Raw genomic sequence first — 25,209 nt, 5'->3', positions numbered from 1 at the left:
TTATTTTAGGAAACTTCATAATGGGAGAAGAACGGGATAAGTGTCGGAACTGTTCCGACATTCGCCTGAAATATCATGACAAAACCACGGAAATCTCGATTCGTAATAGCTCGATTTGCCAAACGAGATTTTGTATATCTTTTTATTCCCTTACTTTCAATTTCAGAGCGTTACAGGTACTGTATCACAGTCATGTGCATCAGAGTTAATCATGTACTGTATTTTGCTACTTTCCAATTCATTTCATTAAGCTGCAATCAATGAAACACGATTGTGCAGTTTTGAAGCTCCGTACTCAAACGTTATCATTATTTTCCTTTACCTACATTAGTTTCACCGCGTGAAAATCGCCATAATACACACATCAATAAAAGTTGTGAATCACCCCGGTTCCTAGAACTCCTGAAGATAGACGTTGACTGTTGGTATTGTATCGCAGACACAGTCCCTCTGACTGATCAGAGATGTCACTAAAGCCACCCAAAGATGTAAACAACCATGCACTAGCAGCGCCTGTTAGACGGAGGGGGTCCAACAGCCGATCAGTTCCTGTAATTCCACCAGGAAGGAGGTACACGGCTCGTGTTGTCTGTAATTCAACCATTCCTAGATGGTCAATACCGCGGTTCGATCGCGTCCACATTGTTACTTTATGCCAGGAAGGACTCGCAACAAGGCAAGCGCCCAGGCGTCTCGTAGTTAACCAAAGCGATGTTGTTCGGACATGGAGGACATACAGAGAGACAGGCCTCGCTCAGGCCGCCAAAAGGCTACTACTGCAGTGGATGACCGCTACCTATGGTTATGGCTAGGAGGAACCCTGACAGCAACGCCACCATGTTGAATAATGCATTTCGTGCAGCCATAGGACGTCGTGTTACGACTCAAACCGTGCGCAATAGGCTGGTGGATGCGCAACTTCACTCCCGACTTTCATGGCAATGTCCATCTTGGCAACCACGACACCATGCAGCGCGGTACAGATTGGTCCAAGAACGTGCCGAATGGACCGCTCAGGATTGGCATCACGTTCTCTGCATCGATGAGTGTGTGATATACCTTCAACCAGACAGTCGTCGGAGACGTGGTGGGAGGCAACCCGGTCAGGCTGAACTGCTTAGACGCACTGTCCACCGAGTGCAGCAAGGTAAAGGTTCATCGGTGTTTTGGGGTGGCATTATGTGGGGCCGACGTACGCCGGTGGTAGTTACGGAAGGCGCCGTAACGGCTGTACGATACATGAATGCCATCCTCTGAACGACAGTGCAACCGTATCGACAGCATATTGCCGAGGCATTCGTCTTCATGGACGACAATTTGCGCCCCCATCGTGCGCATCTTGTGAATGACTTCCTTCAGGATAACGACATCGCTCGACTATAGTGGCTAGCATGTTCTCCAGACATGAACCGTATCGAACATGCCTGGGATAGACTGAATAGGGTTCTTTATGAACGAAGTGACCCACCAACCACTCTGAGGGATCTATGCCGAATCGTCGTTAAGTTGTGGGATAATCTGGACCAACAGTGCCTTGATGAAGTTTTGGATAGTATGCTACGTCGAATACAGGCATGCATCAAAGCAAAATGACGTGCTACTGGGTATTAGAGGTACCGCTGTGAACAACAGTCTGGACCACCACCTCTGAAGGTCTCCCTGTATGGTGGTACAACATGCAACGTGTGGTTTCCATAAGTAAAGAAAAGGGCGGGAATGATGTTTATGTTGATCTCATAGCCCGCATCTCGTGGTCGTGCGGTAGCGTTCTCGCTTCCCACGCCCGGGTTCCCGGGTTCGATTCCCGGCGGGGTCAGGGATTTTCTCTGCCTCGTGATGGCTGGGTGTTGTGTGATGTCCTTAGGTTAGTTAGGTTTAAGTAGTTCTAAGTTCTAGGGGACTGATGACCATAGATGTTAAGTCCCATAGTGCTCAGAGCCATTTGAACCATTTGTTGATCTCTATCCCAATTTTCTGTACAGGTTCCGGAACTCTTGGAACCGAGATGATGTAAAACTTTTTTTCATGTGTGTAGTATTAACTGCATCTAAAGGAGTCTGCTGGAGCAAATTGTTCGAATGTTAACGTGAAACCTGCAGTCAATCATATCCCTCTTGGATGCATATTGAAAATGTGGTTTACAAACATTTTGAACATTAGTTAAAGGCGTACTCGAAAGATAAGAGAACATGCTTCTGTGCAATGTCCACGGAATAAATGTTACTTGTTTTAAACCAGGTGAAATTAAATGAAATGATCTTATGGAATAATTGACCGGGAGAGCCACTTCATTGATTTGTGCGCCGATGAAGCTCAGAGGAGATGATTAGGACAATACAAAAACTCAGAAAATCTACGATACAGCTGGTAATCGAACCCAAACGTCGGCATCAAGAGCGAGTGACACTGTACATTTGATCGCGAAATGTGGGCTTACGCCGGGAAATTTCACCAGTTTCATGTCTCGTAAGGAAGCGTTTACTTCTACGTCAGTGTCGCAATTCCCAGCGAGTAAAACAGACGCCTAGTTCGCGAATGAGTAACATGAAAGGCCACGGGATGGCTTACTGTTGCAACAAAACTTGTTTCAAATACTCAAAGTCTCTTCTTTTTCACTGGCTCCCTATATTCTGCGATAAGTGTATTAGTGTTGAACGGAAAGGTAATTGACGTAATTAAACCATTGAACCATTTTAGTGAGGTGACCGTACAACTGCCTACAGAACTTTATTGTATTTGAAAATTTTCTGAGTGATCTACTGAAGACTGATCCTCTACACAGTCTGGATTCAGTGCCAGTTTGCTTGTCGCACTAGCACTTTTTAGTCTACCATTAATCAGTCAACAGATCATACAGTGAAAAATCGCAACTCTATCCTGCATTCACCAATCGATACATACGCATTAGGGGTTGTTTTAAAAGCTCATTTCAATCTGTTTCGTTTTGTAAATGAACGAGCTTCCCACCCTCCCAACCATTACGACAAATGCAAAACAAGCAGGCCGCATCGATAGCTGACAATTCATTATGCGGCTTCCAAATTAATATTACTTTGGAAAAAATCTCTTCATTTGTATTAAATGTGTACAGTTTATGCGTATGTCGCCAACGGACGTTTCGAATCGCTGAAAATACAGAACAGCTCATGTGAAATGAAAACTGTGCCATAACAGGAACTACACTACTGGCCATTAAAATTGCTACACCACGAAGATGACGTGCTACAGATACGAAATTAAACCGACAGGAAGAAGATGCTGTGATATGCAAATGATTAGCTTTTCAGAGCATTCACACAAGGTTGGCGCCAGTGGCGACACCTGCAACGTGCTGACATGAGGAAAGTTTCCAACCGATTTCTCATACACAAACAGTAGTTGACCGGCGTTGCCTGGTGACACGTTGTTGTGATGTGTAAGGAGGAGAAATGCGTACCATCACGTTTCCGACTTTGATAAAGGTCGGATTGTAGCCTATCGCGATTGCGGTTTATCGTATCACGACATTGCTGCTCGCGTTGGTCGAGATCCAATGACTGTTAGCAGAATATGGAATCGGTGGGTTCAGGAGGGTAGTACGGAACGCCGTGCTGGATCCCAACGGCCTCGTATCACTAGCAGTCGAGACTACAGGCATCTTATCCGCATGGCTGTAACGGATCGTGCAGCCACGTCTCGATCCCTGAGTCGACAGATGGGGACGTTTGCAAGACAACAACCATCTGCACGAAAAGTTCGACGACGTTTACAGCAGCATGGACTATCAGCTCGGAGACCATGGCTGCGGTTACCCTTGACGCTGCATCACAGACAGGAGCGCCTGCGATGGTGTACTCAACAACGAACATGGGTGCACCAATGGTAAAACGTCATTTTTTCGGATGAATCCAGGTTCTGTTTACAGCATCATGATGGTCGCATCCGTGTTTGGCGACATGGCAGTGAACGCACATTGGAAGCGAGTATTCGTCATCGCCATACTAGCGTATCACGCGGCGTGATGGTATGGGGTGCCATTGGTTGCACGTCTTGCTCACCTCTTTTTCGCATTGACGGCACTTTGAACAGTGGACGTTACATTTCACATGTGTTACGACGCTTGGCTCTACCCTTCATTCGATCCCTGCGAAACCCTACATTTAAGCAGGATAATGCACGACCGCATGTTGCAGGTCCTGTACGGGCCTTTCTGGATAGAGAAAATGTTGGACTGCGGCCCTGGCCAGCACATTCTCCAGATCTCGCACCAACTGAATACGTCTGGTCAATGGTGGCCTAGCAACTGGCTGGTCACAATATGCCAGTCATTACTCTTGATGAACTGTGGTATCGTGTTGAAGCTGCATGGGCAGCTGTACCTGTACACGCCGTCCAAGCTCTGTTTGACTCAATGCCCAGGCGTATCAAGGCCGTTATTACGGCCAGAGGTGGTTGTTCTGGGTACTCATTTCTCAGGATGTATGCACCCAAACTGCGTGAAAATGTAATCACATGTCAGTTCTAGTATAATATATTTGTCCGATGAATACCCGTTCATCATCTGCATTTCTTCTTGGTGTAGCAATTAATAGCCAGTAGTGTACAATAGTATCAGTAGGCGTTCAGTTTTTGCGATGGAAAAACGCCTGACGCGAGGTATCTTGCATAGCCTCTACATGTGCGCTAAAAAGGTAAAGAAATGGCCGTACTGCATTTCTGAAGGCATTAGTTTCGTTGGATGTGTGACCATTGTTTCTTCCGACTTTCAGATCAGCAGTGTTGATTCCTTGTTGACACCTGATTTCGAAGTTTTCTTATTTTATGATCTTTGTGTAATATTTCTTATTTTGCTGCGGTGGAAATTGTCAGAGACTGTTAAAGTAGATGTTTAAAGTTTCATATGTTGACTGTGAAAGGAGGAGTCTGCCCACCTGTCATATAATTTTGTGGATTTAACAAGTTCTACAGAGTGTTTTCTCTGCGCCTACGTCTTCCCCTTTCTCCATGCCAGAGAGAAAGCTCATGCTGCGAACCGAAATTGAATGGGTTTTATTATCATTTATACTACATTTGATATTTAGCACCCCACCGTAACTATCTATCCTAAACGTGGGTGAGTTTGGGATTTAATGAATAAGGTAGTAAAAGCAACACATGCAATTGGGTAAATTCAGTTGGACTTTCTTGCTTTAAATCGGTGGCAGAAGCCTAGAATCAGCAGTTGAAGTTTAAAATGTGGCTTGAGGCATCAGTCAGGTTGGTTGTTGGAACGTTATCTGCATGGATGCGACTGGCTACCGAGCCACGCGCTAGGGAGACGTTCGTTAAAATTTCAGACGTTGAACCAACAGAAAATTCTGAGAAAAGTCTCTGCTACATGGCGGAAGATGGTAAAACCAAAGAATCAAATGCCAATATCTGTTCGTTTTGCCGGCCGCGGTGGCCGTGCGGTTCTAGGCGCTGCAGTCCGGAACCGCGGGACTGCTACAGTCGCTGGTTCTAATCCTGCCTCGGGCATGGATGTGTATGATGTCCTTAGATTAGTTAGGTTTAAGTAGTTCTAAGTTCTAGGGAACTGATGACCTAAGATGTTAAGTCCCATAGTGCTCAGGGCCATTTGAACCATTTTTTTGTTCATTTTCTGAAGTCAAAAAACAGTGAGTGTCTCTTAACTGCTTCTAAAAGCGAATACTTCGACCACATAGGCTGTGGAACTAGCAGAAGTAACTGAACTGTCCTTAGATTAGTTAGGTTTAAGTAGTTCTAAGTTCTAGGGAACTGATGACCTAAGATGTTAAGTCCCATAGTGCTCAGGGCCATTTGAACCATTTTTTTGTTCATTTTCTGAAGTCAATAAACAGTGAGTGTCTCTTAACTGCTTCTAAAAGCGAATACTTCGAACACATAGGCTGTGGAACTAGCAGAAGTAACTGAACTGCGAACGAACTGCGTTTTGTTCGACGAATTGTTTTAAAATATTCTCAAAACCAACAACGCCCTACACTTTGAGCTATTTTTGTTCTCAATACCCAATATCGCACAGATACGCTGCTTTCCTTTCCGTGGTGAATCGTCTCACATGCATCCCAATCGCAGTCCCAGACCTTTCAGAAACAGACTAGAATACCATCTACCAGTGGCATAGCTTTGGCTTAATTGATAATTCCCCAGCACCCTGCAGTTGCAGATATAGCTTAGAGATAACTGGTGCGCTGTCCCAGACCGTGGAAAGACGAACACGTTCACGAAATTAATAAAATACTGCAATTATAAAATCCATTTTATGCAAGACGTTCCATACTTACGGGCCTAGTTCGACAAGGGTGGAACAGAAATTCAGTGCCGCACGGGATTAGCCGAGTGGTCTGCGGCGCTGCAGTCATGGACTGTGCGGCTGGTCCCGGCGGAGGTTCGAGTCCTCCCTCGGCTATGGGTGTGTGTGTTTGTCCTTAGAATAACTTAGGTTAAGTAGTGTGTATGCTTAGGGACTGGTGACGTTAGCAGTTAAGTCCCTTAAGATTTCACACCCATTTGAACACCGCAGAAATGCAGCTGTGAACTTTGCCTCAATTAAATTAGAGAAACCAAGGAGAATTTTAGTGAGAATTGCCGGCTGGAGATTAAAGCTTACATTGTTCCGAATGTTAAACTGTACTATCTTAAACAACACAACCTCATTCGGTTTATCTCTAGCATATAATACTGTTTTCTTATACAGTCTTCAAATGTAGTTATTTCATAAAGTATTTCATAAGCTTGTGTTTTACTGATCACAAGCAACAGTGGAACTGACAAAAGCATTTATGTTTACTATAACAAACAATTTATCTGTAAAACAGATTTAGACTGATTGAGAATGAACGTACATGGATATGTCATAGATAAGAAGTAAACGCAGAAGTCCTGGGTATAGCCAATACAGGGAAAACATGAATGTTATTTGAAGCATTTGAGATCAGTAAGCATTGTGCACAAAGCCTCTATCTGGTTCTAAATAATCAGACAGCACGGAGAACGTGTCTAGTGCTTAGCTTGCGGTGATCCAACCAATCGGCCACACACAGACTGACCTAAAATGCAATGATCATAGTCGTCTCCACATATCACGAACTTTTGCTGCAATATAAATGTAACTGATGCCTTGTTTTGTTTTCCTTACATTCCTTGGTGTTAAACTTTGGTGTGAATTGAACCTTTCCTAGAATTGGGATAACTAGGATTAGCGTCCTACAATATAAATTTGTACGTTCTGTGTAGGCCTGTTGTAATCTGCGCTAACTAAAAAATGTGGTTGTGGGACTTAACTGCTAACGTCGTCAGTCCCTAAGTTTACACACTACTTTACCTAAATTATCCTAAGGACAAACACACATGCCCATGCCCGAGGGAGGACTCGAACCTCCGCCGGGACCAGCCGCACAGTCCATGACTGAAGCACCGGAGACCGCTCGGCTAATCTGCGCTAATTAATCTTTATATTGTTAATACATAGTCTTACTAACTTAATCATGTCTCTTTTTCTATCTTCTCTTCCTTAATAATGCATCCACGCAACCTGTGTACTTTCACACTGCGTGAGTTCGTTCTGTGCCGTTTTACCGCTATTCATGCCGTATAACACACATGTATACTTACACTATCATTAATTTGCCATAATCCTGTATCATAAATGACAAATTATGCCCTGCTAGTGTAAAAAAGTAATAATTTCATGGGAATGTACTGTGCCTGTATTATTTGTTTTGATTTGCATCTTCATTTACGTTTACATCTACATCTACATCTACGTGATTAATCTGCTATTCACAACTAAGAGTCTGGCAGAGGGTTCAATGAACCACCTTTAAGCTGTATCTACCGTTCCACTCTCGAACGGCGCGCGGGAAAAACGAGCACTTAAATTTTTCTGTGCGAGCTCTGATTTCTCTTATTTCATCGTGATTATGATTTCTCCCTGTGTATGTAGGTGCCAACATAACGTTTTGGCAATCGGAGGAAAAAACTGGTGATTGAAATTTTTTTTGAAGACCTCGTCGCAACGAAAAACGCCTTTATTTTAATGATTGTCACTCCAATTCACGTATTATGTCTGTGGAACTATCTCCCCTACTAAGCGATAATACAAAACGCGCCGCCCTTCTTTGAACTTTTTCGATGTCATGTCAGTCCCACCTGATGCGGATCCCACACCGGCAGAAATACTTCAGAATAGGGCGGACAAGCGTGGTGTAAGCAGTCACTTTTGTAGATCTGTTGCTCCTTCTAAGTGTTCTGCCAATGAATCGCAGTCTTTGATTTGCTCTACCCACAACATTATCCGTGTGATCGTTCCAATTTAGGTTATTTGTAATTGTAATCCCTAAGCAGTTAGTTGAATTTTCAGCCTTCAGATCTGTCTAACTTATCGCGTAATCTAAATTTAGCGGATTTCTTTTAGCACTCATGTGAATAACTTCACACTTTTCTTTATTCAGGGTCAACTGCCACTTTTCGCACTACACAGATACCTTACCTAAATCATTTTGCAATGCGTTTTGGTCATCTGATGACTTTACAAGACGATAAATGACGGCATCATCTACAAATAATCTAAGAGGGCTACTCAGATTGTCTCCTATGTCGTTAATATAGATGAGAAATAATAGAGGGCCTGTAACACTTCCGTGGGAAACGCCGGACATTACTTCTGTTTTACTCGATGACTTTCCTTCTATTACTACGAACTATGACCTTTCTGACAGGAAATCACGAATCCTGTCACTCAACTGAGGTGATACTCCATAGACACGCTGTTTGCTTAGAAGATGCTTGTGAGGAACGGTGTCGAAAGTCTTCTGGAAATCTAAAAATATGCTATCAATTTGACATCTCCTATCGATAGCACTCGTTACTTCATGAGTATAAAGAGCTAGTTGTGTTTCACAAGAACTATGTTTCCTGAGTCCGTGCTGACTATGTGTCAATAAACCGTTTTCTTCGAGGTAATTCATAATGTTCTAATATAGTATATGTTCCAAAAACCCTACTGCAAATCGACGTTAGTAATATGGGCCTGTAATTCAGGGGATTACTCCTATTTCCATTTTTGGGTATTGGTGTGACTTGAGCAATTTTCCAGTCTTTGGGAAAGGAAATTTATGTGAGCGGGCGGTTGTATATAATAGCTAAATATGGAGCTACCGCCTCATCATACTCTGAAAGGAACGTGGCTGGTATACAATCTCGACCGGATGCCTTGCCTTTATTAAGTGATTTAAGTTGCTTTGCTACACCGAGGTTATCTACTTCTATGTTTCTCATCTTCGCAGTTGTTCTTGATTGTAATTCAGGAATATTTACTTCGTCTTCTTTGGTGAAGGAGTTGCGGGATGCCGTGTTTAATAACCCCGCTTTAGTGGCACTGTCATCAGTGACTTTACCGTTGTTATCGCGTGGTGAATGTATTTATTGCGTCTTGTCACTGGTGTGCTTGCTGTATGACCAGAATCTCTTTGGGTTTTCTGCCAGATTCCGAGAATGAGTTTCGTTGTGGAAATTAGTAGAAGCATCTCGTATTGAAGTACGCGCTATACTTCGAACTGCTACAAAACTTTGACAATCTTGGGGATTTCGTGTTCTTTTAAATTTGGCATGCTTTTTTCGTTGCTTCTGCAACAGCGATCTGACCTGTTTTGTGTACCATGGGGGATCAGTACCATCACATATTAATTTATGTGGTACGTATCTCTACTTCTGATAACAATAAATACTCCACCACCAACTGTATTTAATCTATCCTTTGTGAACATGTTAGGGTGCTTGAAACAAATTCGGATGAACTTATTTCCGGCTTTAGCCAGCTTTCCGTACCTATAACTATTTGAGCTTGAGTGATTTCTATTAGGGCTTGGAGCTCTGGTTCTTTCCCAACGCAGCTACAACAATTTACAACTACAATACCGATCGTTTCTACAACTACCTTACTGTGTCTTACCTGCCCCATTTTAGATGGACACCCTTCCTGATGTTTCCTGAGACCCTGTAACCTAAAAAACAGCCCAGTCCTTCCACACAGCCGCCGTTACCCCTGTAGCTCCTTCCTGTGTGTAATGGACTCTTGACCTATTAAGCAGAGCCCGGTAACCCACCACCCGATAGTGCACGTCAAGGAATCTGCAACCTACACAGTCACAGAACCGCCCGAGCCTCCTCTGTTTCAGACCCTCAGCTCGGCTCTGCACCGAAGGACCACAGTCGGTTCCATCGACGATGCTGCAGATGGTAAGCACCGCCTTAATCTCGCAAGCAAGACTGGCAGTCTTTACCTTTTCCGCTAGCCGCCCGAAAGCATAGAGATCCCCTCCGACCCAAAGCGACACACGTCATTGGTACCAACATGAACCACCACCTGCAGTTGGCTGCACCCCATATTCTTCATGGCATCCAGAAGCACCCTTTCAATATCTGGAATGACTGGCTTCCTTCCCCTCCTACGCAGCTATGTTCCTAAGGGGCCCCATTACGCGCATAAAGTTGGAGCTTCCAACTGCCAGCAAACCCACCCTCTGTGAATACCCAGACCTTGTGAGCCGAGAAGCTTCCTCTGTAACAGGTGGACGACTGCATCTGGCTCAGCGACTTCGTCAACCAGTGATAACGCCCGAAACCTTTTCGTCAAACTAACTGGGGAGGCCCTACGATCGGTCACTCGGAAAGTCTTTTGCTGCCTGCCATACCTTGGAATGATCTCCGACTCCACCATAGGTGAATGGTCACCTCAGTGCAGGCAGTACCCGGGGCAGTCACAGCAGTGGACCAGTCGGGGGGCACCTGGGTCGTGCTCGACGTCCCTCGCATCTCGCATCCCTGCCCCCGAACCCCCACAGCCATGGCCCTTGAAGGCAGGCTCAAGCTGTGTGATGGAAGCCAACACTGCCTGGAGCTGTGAGCGACTCAGCTCGCAACTGGACACAGCAATCACAGTGCCTATCCATTACTGAAGTCGCTCCAGTTTGAAACTCGTAAAAATATGTAATAAACAAATGGTGTACTCGCCTTATCAGCAACAGGAACACGTGGTGTTATGTCACATTCAGCTGCTCCACATTACACCACTACACCACTACATATCAACCTTAAAAGAAACATTCGATCTGAAATTTCCGTCTAATATCACGAGTAGAGATCATGTGCGTTTTTAATGTCACTTGTGTTAAAATGTTTGGCGCTCTGCACACTAGCGTCTCTTATAGACGCTCTTCAGTTGTCGCTTGTTGATGGCCTAATAAACCGTTTCGAAATAAACAAATATTAGAGGAATGAAATTTAGCGTAGTTGCTTTTCGACTTTAAATACTAAATTATTATACCAAGAAATGAGGGAAGAACTCATTAATACGAGTAACTGAGCTATTTATGCTTACTTGCGCTACAGACACCGATCAAATCATTTTGCGTATGAATTGACGTTGAACAACACCAAGTCCCACAAGTTGTGTAATTCGAGACCTTCTTTGATGCTGTAGGTATTCTCATATTCATAAAATTATAGTCACTCCACACACATCTGTGCGTAATAATGATTCAATCTGGACAAAATGTAAGTATCCTAGGATTGTGGCGTCAACGGTTGTTGCAGTCGATTTATCAGTTGCACTTGGACAGTAACTACTCATGTTACTTTGGCTGCACATTAACATCTCGGGGTTTGCAATGTAAGTACTGCTGACCATAAATACAAGTATCTTGCTAATGAACCGAAGTCTACCATCTGCCTTACCTACGACTCGCACTATGTGATTATTCCATACGTATCCCCTCAAATTGTTACACCCAGTTATTTGTGTGAGTTGACTAATTTTATCCGTGGATCATTGATACTGAAATTGTAAGTTATTATTATTATTATTATTAAGGTTTGTAAAGTGCAACTTTCTTTTTTTGAACAGTACTTCATTATCGAAAACTGCATCATCTGCAAGATGTCGGAACTCAGTATTAACACAGTCTGTCAGCTTATTAATGTACAGTATACAACGGAGGGCCCAACACACATCCACGGGGCACGCTTGAAGCTATTCTACCTCTGTTGATAATTCGCCATCCAAGATAAAATTCTGCGTCCTGTCTAACACGTTATCCTCAGTCCAGTCAGAATTTTGTTTGATATCCCGTATAATCGTACTTGTGTCAATAAACGTTTTTGTGGTACCAGATTAGATATTTTTCGGAGAGACAAGAAATACTGCAACTACCTGATTCCCTTTCATGGGTTTCAGGACGTTGTGTGAGAAAAGCGCAAGCTGAGTTTCGCATTGTAGCGCAGGATTTGCGTGGAATGAATTTTGGCCTGTTGGTTAAACAGGCGTGGGCTTATTTTATAAAAGCATTTATTGACAACGTAAATATTTTCACATAAAAGCAGTGGCATGAATAGAATATTTGACAATTAAGAAGAAATCAACAGTAATATGTCCACATATACTTCAGTAAAAATGGACGCAACGTAATAAAAAAAAATATACAGGATGAAGAAAAACTGCCTCACTTGGAGGTCGGCATGCGATTCCTCATCCAGATTTGTCCAACAAAATCAGACCGCTTGCAATTTGAAAACACATTTACGAGTATGAAAAACGAGGAGCTGGTAACATTCACACATCGTGCAGCATATCAGAACGCACAGAGGAACAAGCATCTGTGGACACTACCGTACGAGCCGGCGTAGCTCATGGGATAGATCGCTGGGACATCCTATCCATGTTCACCTGGGAGCTATGGTTCGAGTACTCGTGAGACTTATTCTTTATTTTTTAGGCATCCGTTCCCCAGTCGTTTATAAACCGGACATCACTTTGTCACATGACAGTAGCCTATCACAAGACAGTGGGATCCAGTAAAGTGCCTACATGTGTCTACTGACTGTGCGGAACGCAACCATAAGTGGTTTTGTCAAGCACATGCAGAGCGGCTTCCCAATAGAGTACACAAACGATGAATATGTCGACTCGCTTTTGATACTGGATTCATCCGATAACCAAGCTGCTGCTGCCACTCGTCCGTTTCGTACCACCCTGATAAGAATATTTTTCGTCACCTGAAGTAACGCCTTCGCGAAACCGGTTATCTTCGTTCACAAGTAACGAGCAGGTGTCGTCCAATCACTAGACGGACTCCACAGAGGACGCGATTCTTGAAACCGTTCGTCAGTCACCTCGGTTAGGTACCCGTGATACTGCAAGGCAGTTGCAGGTATCTGAAAGACTGCTTGTTTAAGTGTTGCACGCTAACTGAACACCAGCTACCGGAAGACCGCATGCGACGAGTACAGTTTTCTCCATGACTTATGCAGCAGTTGTAAGATAACAAACATTTTACGAAGAACGTGATGCGGACTGACGAATCTAGGTTCACTCGTGACAGTATTTTCAACCTCCACAACAGCTGTTATTGATCGGAACGCAGCCCTCATGTCAACCGTGTACGAAGCTTTCAGGCATGATGCATTAGAAAACATTCCACTTGTATTTGTCGACAGCTATGGTTCCATGTGATGGTGCACTGCCACACTTTGGAATGAATGTTCTTAACTACTTCAATGAAGCCTTTCCAGGGAAACTGATTGGTCATGTAGGTCCAATGATCTGGCCTCCACGTTCTCCGGACCTTAATCCACGCCGAGCGGTTCTAGGCGCTTCAGTCCGGAACCGCACTGCTGCTACGGTCACAGGTTCGAATCCAGCCTCGGGCATGGATGTGTGTGATGTCCTTAGGTTAGTTGGTTTTAAGTAGTTCTAAGTTTAGGAGACTGATAACGACAGATGTTAAGTTCCATAGTGCTTAGAGCCATTTGAACCTTAATCCACAAAATTTTGGGTAATTTCAAAGAATGATTGCCTATCGAAGTTGGAGGTCTCCAAACGATACATATCGAACGTACGATAGTAAATCGACTATGGAAGTCTCGTGGCGCGCGTTAATAGTATGTTTCAAATTGTCACTACAGCAACGACAAAATAAAAGTGTTAGAGAAGCACTTGTAAATTCAAAGGAGACGACTTACCTTACTCGTCGCTGATATCGTCTTGTGACAGTCCGTGTGACGTATAAGGTACAGGGGCAATTCCTTTTTTCCGGTAGCCGAAGTAAACTCTGCCAATATCGCGCAGGAATATCGACAGAGTGTCACATTCGTCGACTTTCCCCTGCAAACGCAAGTTGTCGAAGTACAGGTAATGGAAGAAGTACATTTCGTCACTCTGTCCTGGACGCACTTCTCATTTTACGGTGGCTTGACAGACTTCCACAGCCGTTCTGTATTCTGGGTGTGGACACTGGCGTCATCCGAAGAGACGAACTCCACAGAGCGGTCCACGAATTCGTGGTCGAACCCTTCAGCTTTCAGAGTCTGGTACGACTTTTGTAGGCAGTATGAAGTGTTTTATGAGACCCACTCAAGTCACCTTGTCTCGGGACAATACCCTCACAATGAAACAATTGCGGTACTCTCTTTTTATCCCACCGAAAACCTAAATATGATCGACCTCACTTTCAGAAGGTCGTCCACTCTGGTTTCTTCGTCTAGCAATATGAGATTCGTCTACTTCTACTATTTTATTCAGTCCACCAATTGGAACACTGTCATTTGCCACTACCACGTAACACACTTCTCGGCAAAACCCGAAATAGTCACACACGGTATTTTCCGATAACCCAGTTTCTGATGCTGAGGCTTGCAACGTGTGATCTCGAATGCAGCACGACGCAGGAATTACGCTCGTCTGAATCGATGATTTGGAAGACTCGAACCACGTATTTATAATGATGATGGTTCGATTTCCGCAAAGCCCGCACTGAAATTGCAACGGAATCTCAGTGTCCACACTCCTCTTACGGAATTTTACAGACTTCGCAGCACCACAGTCAACAGAGTCCCTCCTTTCCTCGTCCAGCAGAAGTCCATATTTGCGGCAAAAAGTCAAACATTTGTCTATGCTGGGTATGCATGGAATTAAAATTTTCCAAGTCAGGCAATCCGCAGAACATAGGTGAGAAGCAGCAGACATTACACTCGCTATTAACAGAAACCGTGTGGGTTTCCCAATCAAATTATGGCGGGAATGTAATGTACACGAACCAAAGAAACAACGGAAAACTAATAGAAATTACGATCACAAATAATTGATCATAACGCGCGCCATGGGACTTCCATAATCGATTTGCTATCGTACGTTCGATATGTATCGTTTGGAGCCCTCCAACTTCGATAGGCAATCATTCTTGGAAATTACCAAATTTTGATTTGTGGACAGACTTAAAGGAACAGATTTATAGTACTCCACCCATGGATGTGCATCATCTAATAGCACGCGTGCACGCTGCTTCGGCAGTGATGGACGTAGGTGTATTGCGCAGCGTCCAGAAAAGTATGATACAGCGAGTGACGAAGTGTTTGCAAATATAGAATGGTCACTTCGAACATCTTCTCTTAAGTGAATGTTGCCCGTACGTGTATATGTGTATGTACCGGCTACGTGATGATAAGCTTGCGCGTCAAACGTGCGTGGCACAATGTGCATTCCAGTATAGCCTACCTGTCGTGTTTTTTGTACTTCATTGGACACAGACGACGTTACTGTATCCATAAATATTTTTTATTGGCTCTATTTATGTCAAGGACGAAAGAAAGTGGTCGTTCACACCCGTAAGAAGTTCATGTTATGTCTTAATATCTGAATGAAGGTAAGAGTTACAGAAAGAAAAACACCCACGATACAGCGTTATAGAGATGTAAATTGGATAGTGTTTGATACTTTAACGGAAAAGAAAGTTTGGTACGAAGGCGACTCGAACAGCAGCGAGCGTCCATATCCGTTGCCCACGTCTCCCTGAGCTAACGGCACAGCTCCAGCATAGCGCACAGTTCGTGCTACCTGTTCTCGGCAACGTTGCACGTGGTTACAGCGTTGCTAAGGCCTCGTTTTTAAATCACAGTTCTATTAAGTCTATTGGCGGCCCTAGGTTTTGATAGATACCTTTTTGTCTTTAAATGGGATGAGGAATTAGAAACCAACCGGCAAGTGCGCCTTTTATTTTCGTGCTGTATAAAAATGCTCCTAAGCAATACAATACATACACATCTTAAATGCATTTAAACCTGTAACCCACAAGCTGGTATCAACCAAGAACAACAGGAAGTAAACACAATATTCACACTTTCTGCCCATAATCCGTTATAGATGGACAATCATATAAAAAGAGACAATAAATTGTACAAGCATTGATCGACGACAAGGTAATTTCAGGATGTGGGCAGCCGGAAGTGTACGGAAATTGGTGAAAAAAGAATATGTATTAAATAAAAAAGGATTATGCTTAACCATTACGGTAGTAGTCTTTCAGGCTTGCTATTAGACATATATATATCAATAACCTTCAAACAACAGTTTAGATCCCAAACCCAACTAAATGATAAGCTGCTTTATTACAAACGCTATGTTGATGACACTCTCATTCTCTTCAATGGAACAACAGAAGAAATAGATAGTCTAGCCAAAGAACTTAATAAAATACACAATAAAATTCAATTTACAGTAGGACATGAAACACCAGAAGGGATTAACTATCTTGATCTATCAAAATATAAATTTCAAATTTTCAGAAAGCCAACAACCACCAATGTTACCATACACAAATCCTCTTGCCATCCATACCAACATAAAAAAGCATTCTTCAGAACAATGGTTAATTGCATTCTTGAAATCCCAATGGACACAAGTAAAAGACAAAATGGAATAGAAATAATTAAATCAATTGCCTCCAGCAATGGGTACAACCCTGCCATAATAAATAAATTAATCCATACATCAAAATTAAATCAGCCATCTGCTAAACAACCACCCACAAACAAGAAGACCACATTTGTAGGCTTGTCTTTCCTAGGGAAGATTTCTCACCAAATTGCCAACCTCTTCAAGACATACAATATAAAAATAAGTTTCTTCACCAACAACAAAATACAAAATAAAATCATACACATCACCAAAACCACTATACAACAGTATCAAAAGTCAGGTGTGTACAAGATCGTTTGCAACTGATGTCCAAACTTCTACATTGGACAAACTGGTAGAAGCTTCACAACAAGATTTAAAGAATATATAGATGCACTCCGTCTTAACAACCTGAACAAGTCCAGCTTTGCCTCACATCTTGCCCAACACAATCTAACTGTAAACAACGTAGAATAGAATCTCCAAACACTCCATTTTGCCAACAAAGGCGCAACACTTGACCTTCTTGAAGAAACTGAAATATTTAACTACACAAATACAGCACCTGACTACCTACTCAATGATCAAACTGAACTGAGGAAGAAATTTTTCCTTTAGAACTTTGAAGATCTATTAGTTCAAAACAAGTAACCACTCAACTAACCCTACACTGCCTTCCCACCCACCCCTCCCCCCGCCAACGATCTCCTCCCTACCTCTCCTTACATCCTAACTACATTGGTGTTGATGTAGCATCCTACCACAAAATAAAACCTGTACTATATTTCTAAATGTCAAAGCCCTCTACTGCTAACATAAATCAGTACTTTTATGCATATTACTTCTAGCTGGAACAAACAGAAGCTGCCTTTACCAATATTCCAGATCACTTTAATGTAAGAATAAAATAAGTCGACAGTTAAAGAACTTTTGTTCATGGGTTTTGAAACGTAAAGTGTACAGCCATACAAACAGCTTTAGTCCATTACAATAACTACAACTTTTATACGTATACCTGAAGCTAAAAGAAACAGAATCTCCTCTTGCTAATACCACAGATCATGTTAACATACCAACAGAATAAAGTCAACAGTTAATCTGAATGTTTATTATTAATTTCAATATAAGATGAACATCAACAAAAGGAAAACGAGGATAATGGAATGTAGTCGAATTAAGTCGGGTGATGCTGAGGGAATTAGATTAGGAAATGAGACACATAAAGTAGTAAAGGAGTTTGGCTATTAGGGGAGCAAAATAACTGATGATGGTCGAAGTAGAGAGGATATAAAATGTAGACTGGCAATGGCAAGGAAAGCGTTTCTGAAGCAGGGAAATTTGTTGATATCGAGTATAGATTTAAGTGTCAGGAAGTCGTTACTGAAAGTATTTGTATGGAGTGTACCCATGTATGGAAGTGAAACATGGACGATAAATAGTTTGGACAAGAAGAGAGTAGAAGCTTTTGAAATGTGGTGCTACAGAAGAATTCTGAAGATTAGATGGTTAGATCACATAACTAATGAGGAGGAATTGAATAGAATTGGGGAGGAGTTTGTGGCACAACTTGACAAGAAGAAGGGATCGGTTGATAGGACAAGTTCTGAGGCATCAAGGGATTACAAATTTAGCATTGGAGGGCAGCGTGGAGGGTAAAAATCGTAGAGGGAGACCAAGAGATGAATACACTAAGCAGATTCAGAAGGATGTAGGTTGCAGTAAGTACTGGGAGATGAAGAAGCTTGCACAGGATCGAGTAGCATGGAGAGCTGCATCAAACCAGTCTCAGGACTGAAGACAACAACAACAACAGTCATACAGGCAGCTGCATCTCACTGCAGATAAAATAACTCTGTATCAGTGATTTCTGGGTAATCATGTTAATGTCAATCATGATTTTAGAAAATGCTATAAACTGCCTGTATTATACGTAATATACAAATAGAAATAAGGTATCAGATCACCTGAAGTTCTTTCTTGTAGTAATTTATTTATTTATTTTATTTTGTGCTCCCATATTATCGCCAGTCTGATTAAAATATTTGCCCTTATATCGACTTTAATACATGTAAAGAACAACAAATTACATCTCTGAGCAAAGTAAGCCTATGCCATATCTTTCTGTCAATATCCTTGTTACAAGTAACAGTTGTAAAGCGCACGGGGTGGCCGAGCGGTTCTAGGCGCTACAACCTGGAACCGCGCGACCGCTACGGAACTGTGGAAGTGTGTGTAGCGATATAACAACTGGACATCAAAATGGAAGCAGACAGATGGACATCAACCGAAAAAAGCCGCCTATACTGTCGCAATAAGTAAAAAACTGGAACTACATCCATATCGACAGATAAGCTATAGTCATGGCGATACATTAAAGTGTGTTCCATCTTTTTGTCCTAGACCCAGCACCCAGAATTATGCTACTAATAATGATGTGACTTCCTGAAGCCATCCGCAGATGAAACTGAAAAGGTTCGAAAACCGGTTCATGGAATAAAACATAATTATTCAAAAAAGTGACAGGTTGCAGTTTTGTATAACCTATTTACATCAACATAAAAAGAAACTGGCTGGAGTTTAGTTCATAAATTTACCGCTACGGGATACAAGTGGCGTCCAGGAGACCACAAACAGTCTGAAGGACACTCTGCTTGAGAGAGAGATGCGGCAGGCATGTCTGATAAGGCCGGAAGTTGGCTGCCAAGAGACCGAGTGGTCGATCCGGGCTCAGGCTCGACAGCGTGCTCCGCGGACCCCACGTGACCACTAACTGTACTCAGTATGGTTGCTGGAGGGGCATCTAGAAGCTTTCCCTCCTCAGTGACGCTTCGCCAAACGTCACGTCGTTAGCGTTAAATACTGCGGGAATGGCATACACGTGAACACTGCTTGCGTTGGCGATGATACCCTAAGGTAGCCGGTATCGAGCCAGCTCATGTCTAACCACGGCTGCATAAAGAACGAAGCTTTGAAACATTAAGAGCGTTTCCAATTCGGTCTTTCAGTCCATCATTCACGAAACTAAAAAAATCACAACAATTCCCACCTCTACTACCAAGGCCCTCCAACGGTAATTTCTTGCTGTTACGTCAAAAGACTACACTGGATAACACCAGCAACAAATAATTAAAAAAAAGACTTACAGCTACGTGAAACAGTTCATCACTCCTTCAGAACTCTGTCTTGTACAATGGCACAACTCGTGCGTGGCATGGAGATAAAATGCAATACAAAACGCACACTTGCACCGCCACGATCACGCCATATAATATTGGGACTTGTAATGAACACTTCTCATTCGAAACATACACTGAGGTTGCAAACGTCATGGGGTAGACACATCCACACACACACGGATCGCGTACACGAGATATTAGAGGGCAGAACTTGGGCGGAACTGTCATTTACGCTACTGGCCATTAAAATTGCTACACCACGAAGATGACGTGCTACAGACGCGAAATTTAACTGAAAGGAGGGAGATGCTGTGATACGCAAATGATTAGCTTTCCAGAGCATTCACACAAAGTTAACGCCGGTGGCGACACCTACAACGTGCTGACATGAGGAAAGTTCCCAACCGATTTCTCATACACAAATAACAGTTGACCGGCGTTGCCTGTTGAAACGTTGTTGTGATGCCTTGTGTAAGGAGGCGAAATGCGTACCATCACATTTTCGATTTTGATAAAGGTCGGATTGCAGCCTTTCGCGATTGCGGTTTATCGTATCGCGACATTGTTGCTCGCGTTGGTCGAGATCCAACGACTGTTAGCAGAATATGGAATCGGTGGAGGGTAATACGGAACGCCGTGCTGGATCCCAAAGGCCTCGTATCACTAGCAGTCGAGATGACAGGCATCTTATCCGCATGGCTGTAACGGATCGTGCAGCCACGTCTCGATCCCTGAGTCGACAGATGGGGACGTTTGCAAGACAACAACCATCTGCACGAAAAGTTCGACGACGTTTACAGCAGCATGGACTATCAGCTCGGAGACCATGGCTGCGGTTACCCTTGACGCTGCATCACAGACAGGAGAACCTGCGATGGTGTACTCAACGACGAACCTGGGTGCACGAATGCAAAACGTCAGTTTTTCTGATGAATCCGGTTCTGCTTACAGCAGATGTTTGGCGACATCGCGGTAAATGCATAATGGAAACGTGAATTCGTCATTGCTATACTGGCGTATCACCCGGCGTGATGGCATGGGGTGCCATTGGTTACACGTGTCGGTCACCTCTTGTTCGCAATGTGTTACGGCCAGTGGCTCTACCCTTCATTCGATCCCTGCGAACCCTACATTTCAGCAGGATAATGCACGACCGCATGTTGCAGGTCTTGCACGGGCCTTTCTGGATAGAGAAAATGTTCGACTGCTGCCCTAGCCAGCACTCCAGATCTCTCACGAATTGAAAACGTTTGGTCAATGGTGGCCGAGCAAATGGCTCGTCGCAATACGCCAGTCACTAATCTTGATGAACTGTGGTATCGTATTGAAGCTGTATGGGCAGCTGTACCTGTACACTCTATCCAAGCTCTGTTTGACTCAACGCCCGGGCGTATCAAGGCCGTTATTACGGCCAGAGGTGGTTGTTCTGGGTACTTATTTCTAAGGATCTATGCAACCAAATTGCGTGAAAATGTAATCGCATGTCAGTATAATATATTTGTCCAATGAATACCCATTTATCATCTGCATTTCTTCTTGGTGTAGTAATTGTATTGGCCAGTAGTGCATATTCACAAGGGGAGACCACGACGTTATGATCACGGATTTACTCCAAATTCTGTACACTTTTAATAAGCCATTAAAACAACATATTGTGCAAGTAGTCAAATGCACTACTCTGGCAATTCCGAAAAAATCGCAAGAGTCGTTTTACGCGTCTGTTATTTAACTGATGTATCTGTGCGTTGGTGCCGGACGTTATAGTTCATGGCGGTCAAGTGGTTAGCGATAGAGCTTCGTAAGACTAACGCGTGTGAGGCGACAGTTAGAATCCCGCTCACACTTTCATTTTTGTAATACAATTGCAAAAGTGTGATATTCGAAAAAAGTGCACTACACTATTCGTTCTTGCTACATTACCAACGTCTGACCGCTACGCAGGTTAACTGCTAAATCGGGCCTGCCACTGCATCTGCAGTTCGATGCGTCGAGGTGCAAAGTAGTTCCGGGCACCTTACCAGATTACATGTACAAGGGATTTCACAAATCACGACAGGCATACATTCTCAGGAAAACTCTATGCGTTTCTCCATTTACTTGTCGATAGTTATAAATGCGTATGTTCTAAAAATTAAATTTAATTCAATTAGTAAATAGTCAAATAGCATGAAATTCACTAATACTTCATGGAAATGTACGTGAATTTTTAAATCGTATTTCCTCTCAAATCTCGTATCAATTAAACGATATGGCCAGTGATGAAAAAATATAGATTAAAAATTAAATTTGAACGTCGCCTCATACTTCTCCGCTTTACGAAGCTTGAACGCTAACCGTTTCTTTCTTTTTTTTTCGTTGACCTTCGCTGTATTAGTTTGGGCAGACGTCCCATGACGCTAGTTCAGTGTCATCGTTGATCCATCAACTCAGTTTTTTTTATTACATAGGGCACCTAACCACCTGACTGAACATGGCTGAGCTACCATGCCGGCTACCACTTGATCACCACGAACTGCAACGCTGAACTCCTTGTCAGAGTTACATCAGTTACACAACAGACAGGTAAAACTTCTCTTGCGATTTTCTCGGAATTGCCAGAGTAGTGCGCCTTACCACTTGCACGTTATGTTGTTTTAATGGCCTACAAATGATGTACGCAACGGCCTTGCCCCAGTGGATACACCGGTTCCCGTGAGATCACCGAAGTTAAGAGCTGTCGGGCGCGGTCGACACTTGGATGGGTGACCATCCAGGCCGCCATCCGCTGTTGCCATTTTTCGGGGTGCACTCAGCCTCGTGATGTCAATTGGGGAGCTACTCGACCGAACAGTAGCGGTTTCGGTCAAGAATACCATCATAACGACTGGGAGAGCAGTGTGCTGACCCCACGGCCCCCCCCCCCCTACCCGCATCCTCCACTGAGGATGACACGGCGATCGAATGGTCCCGGTAGGCCACTCGTAGCCTGAAGACAGAGTGCTCCTTTATTTGTTTTTTTTACTCATGATATCCAATGTTTGAAATAAATTTGTGATCCCAACGTCGTGGTTTCACCTTGTCAGATCATTTACGTGCAAAAGTTTCCGACGCGGTTACTGCCGCATGACTAGAATCAACAGAGTTCGAACACGCACTGGTAGTTGGGGCATTCCATTTCGGAAATAGATAGGCGATTCAATATTCCGAGATCCACAGTGTCAAGTCCGTGCTGAGGATACCAAATTTCAGGCATGTCCTCTCGCCAAGGACAACGCAGTTGCCGGCGGCCTCCACTTAAAGACCGAGACTGGCCTTTGCGTAGAGTTGTCAGTGCTAACAGACAAGCAACATGGCGTGAAATAACCGCAGAAATCAATGTGCGACGTACAATGAAGGTATCCGTCCGGACAGTGTGGCGAAATGTGGCGTTTATGGGTTATGGCAGTAGACGACTGACGTATGTGAATTCGCTATTAGCACGACGTAGCTTGCAATGACTTTTCCGTACCCTTGATCATATCACTCGGATCCTACATCACTGCAAAACCATGGTCTGGTCACATGAGTCACGATTTCAGTTGTAATGGTAGTGGTAGGGAAGCCATGGACCCGTTGCCAACTGTGCAAGCTTTTGGTGGCTTGATAATGGCGTGGGGGGTGTTTACATGGATCATTGACTGGAGATGGATATGTTCAGCTACGTGGAGACAATTTGCAGCCATTATTTGACTTTATGATCCCAACCAACGATGGAATGTTTATGGATGACAGTGCACCGTGTCACAGGGTCACAGTTGTTGGTGATTGGTTTGAGAACATCCTGGACAATTTGAACGAATGATTTCGCTATCCAGATCGCCCAACATGAATCCCATAGAATATTTATGAGACATAATAGAGAGGTCAGTTCGTGCATAAAAAGCTGCACCACGACCACTTTCGCAAGTATGGACGGCTGTACAGATAGATAGCACGGCCCAGTATTTCTGCAGTGGACTTCAGATGACTTATTGTTTTCATGCCACGACAAGTTGATGCATTACTGTGGGGAAAAGGAGATCCGAAACGCTATTAGGAGGTGTTACATGACGTTTGCCATCTCAATGTGTACATCAACTAATGACTGTCTATGTTACAATACGCGCAATTCAATAATCTCAATCTACAACTTACCAGTAAGTCATGTCCACTAAAGCTTGCACACTCCCCCAGCATTGACTATTGACTGCTGAGGCTGCCTGGCTCCTTGGCACACCATATTCCAGTTGAACTCCACCTCAGCTGCTGGTCACCGACCATCTATCTCTCTGGCCTGTTCCAACTGTGGTTCACAACAACTTCGGCCTGCCACACCACACCCGAAACAAGTCCAGACAGTACACGATGGCAGGATTGGCGCTACCCCAAATCTTGCCCACTGCTAGCCACTGTACCCTGGGGGCTGAAGTTGTAGTCGCCGCATCGTGGTTACCAACACATTGTGGCCCAGACTGCTGCTGTGGATGATTTCGGCCACTGCAACTATCCTTGTTCCCAATGCCATGCCACAGGCTTGTACGCCGTTTCGACCACAATGGAAGCGCTGGTCCCCAGATGATGAAGTCGTCACCACTCGGCTTAGCTGATCGACTTCCTCATTCCAACATCTTTAGGCCCAGCCCACCATAATAGACAACTTGGCCGCCACGCTAGACTGGCCCCCGGCGTCGAGCACCAGGGTTGTCAGTGGTGGCACTGGCCTCCAGAAGTTGTTAGTTTCACTTCTACATCTATATACATACTCTGCAAGCCACCGCATGGTGTGTGGCGGAGAGTGCTCTGTACCACTTTTCTGTTCCACTCGCTAATAGATGGAGGGAGAAACGACTATCTATACGCCTCCGTACGAGGCCTAATGTCTCTCATCTTATCTTCGTAGTCCTTACGAAAAATGTACGTTCGCGACAGTAAACTCTGTCTGCAGTCACCTTCAAGTGCCATTGTCTACATTTTCTCAACAGCGCCTCTGAAAAAGAACGTCGCGTTTCCTCCAGTGATTCCCATTTGAGTTCCCGAAGTATCTCCATAATACCCACGTGTGTTTGAACCTACCGACAACAAGTGTAGCAGTCTGCCTTTGAATTGCTTCGGCATCTTCTTTAATTCGACCTGATGCGGATAAAAAAAAAAAACTCGAACTGTACTCAAGAATGGGTAGCATTAGTATCCTAAGTGTGGTCTCCTTTACAGACGAACCAGACTTACTTAAAATTCTCCCAATAAACCGAAGTCGACCATTCGCCTTTCCTACTGCAGTCCTTATATGTTCATTCCATTTCATTTTGC

Source organism: Schistocerca cancellata, chromosome 1, assembly GCF_023864275.1.
Source record: "Schistocerca cancellata isolate TAMUIC-IGC-003103 chromosome 1, iqSchCanc2.1, whole genome shotgun sequence".
Lineage (NCBI taxonomy): Eukaryota > Metazoa > Arthropoda > Insecta > Orthoptera > Acrididae > Schistocerca > Schistocerca cancellata.
The sequence above is the reverse complement of the archived record's forward strand: the minus strand, read 5'-3'. Positions refer to the sequence as shown.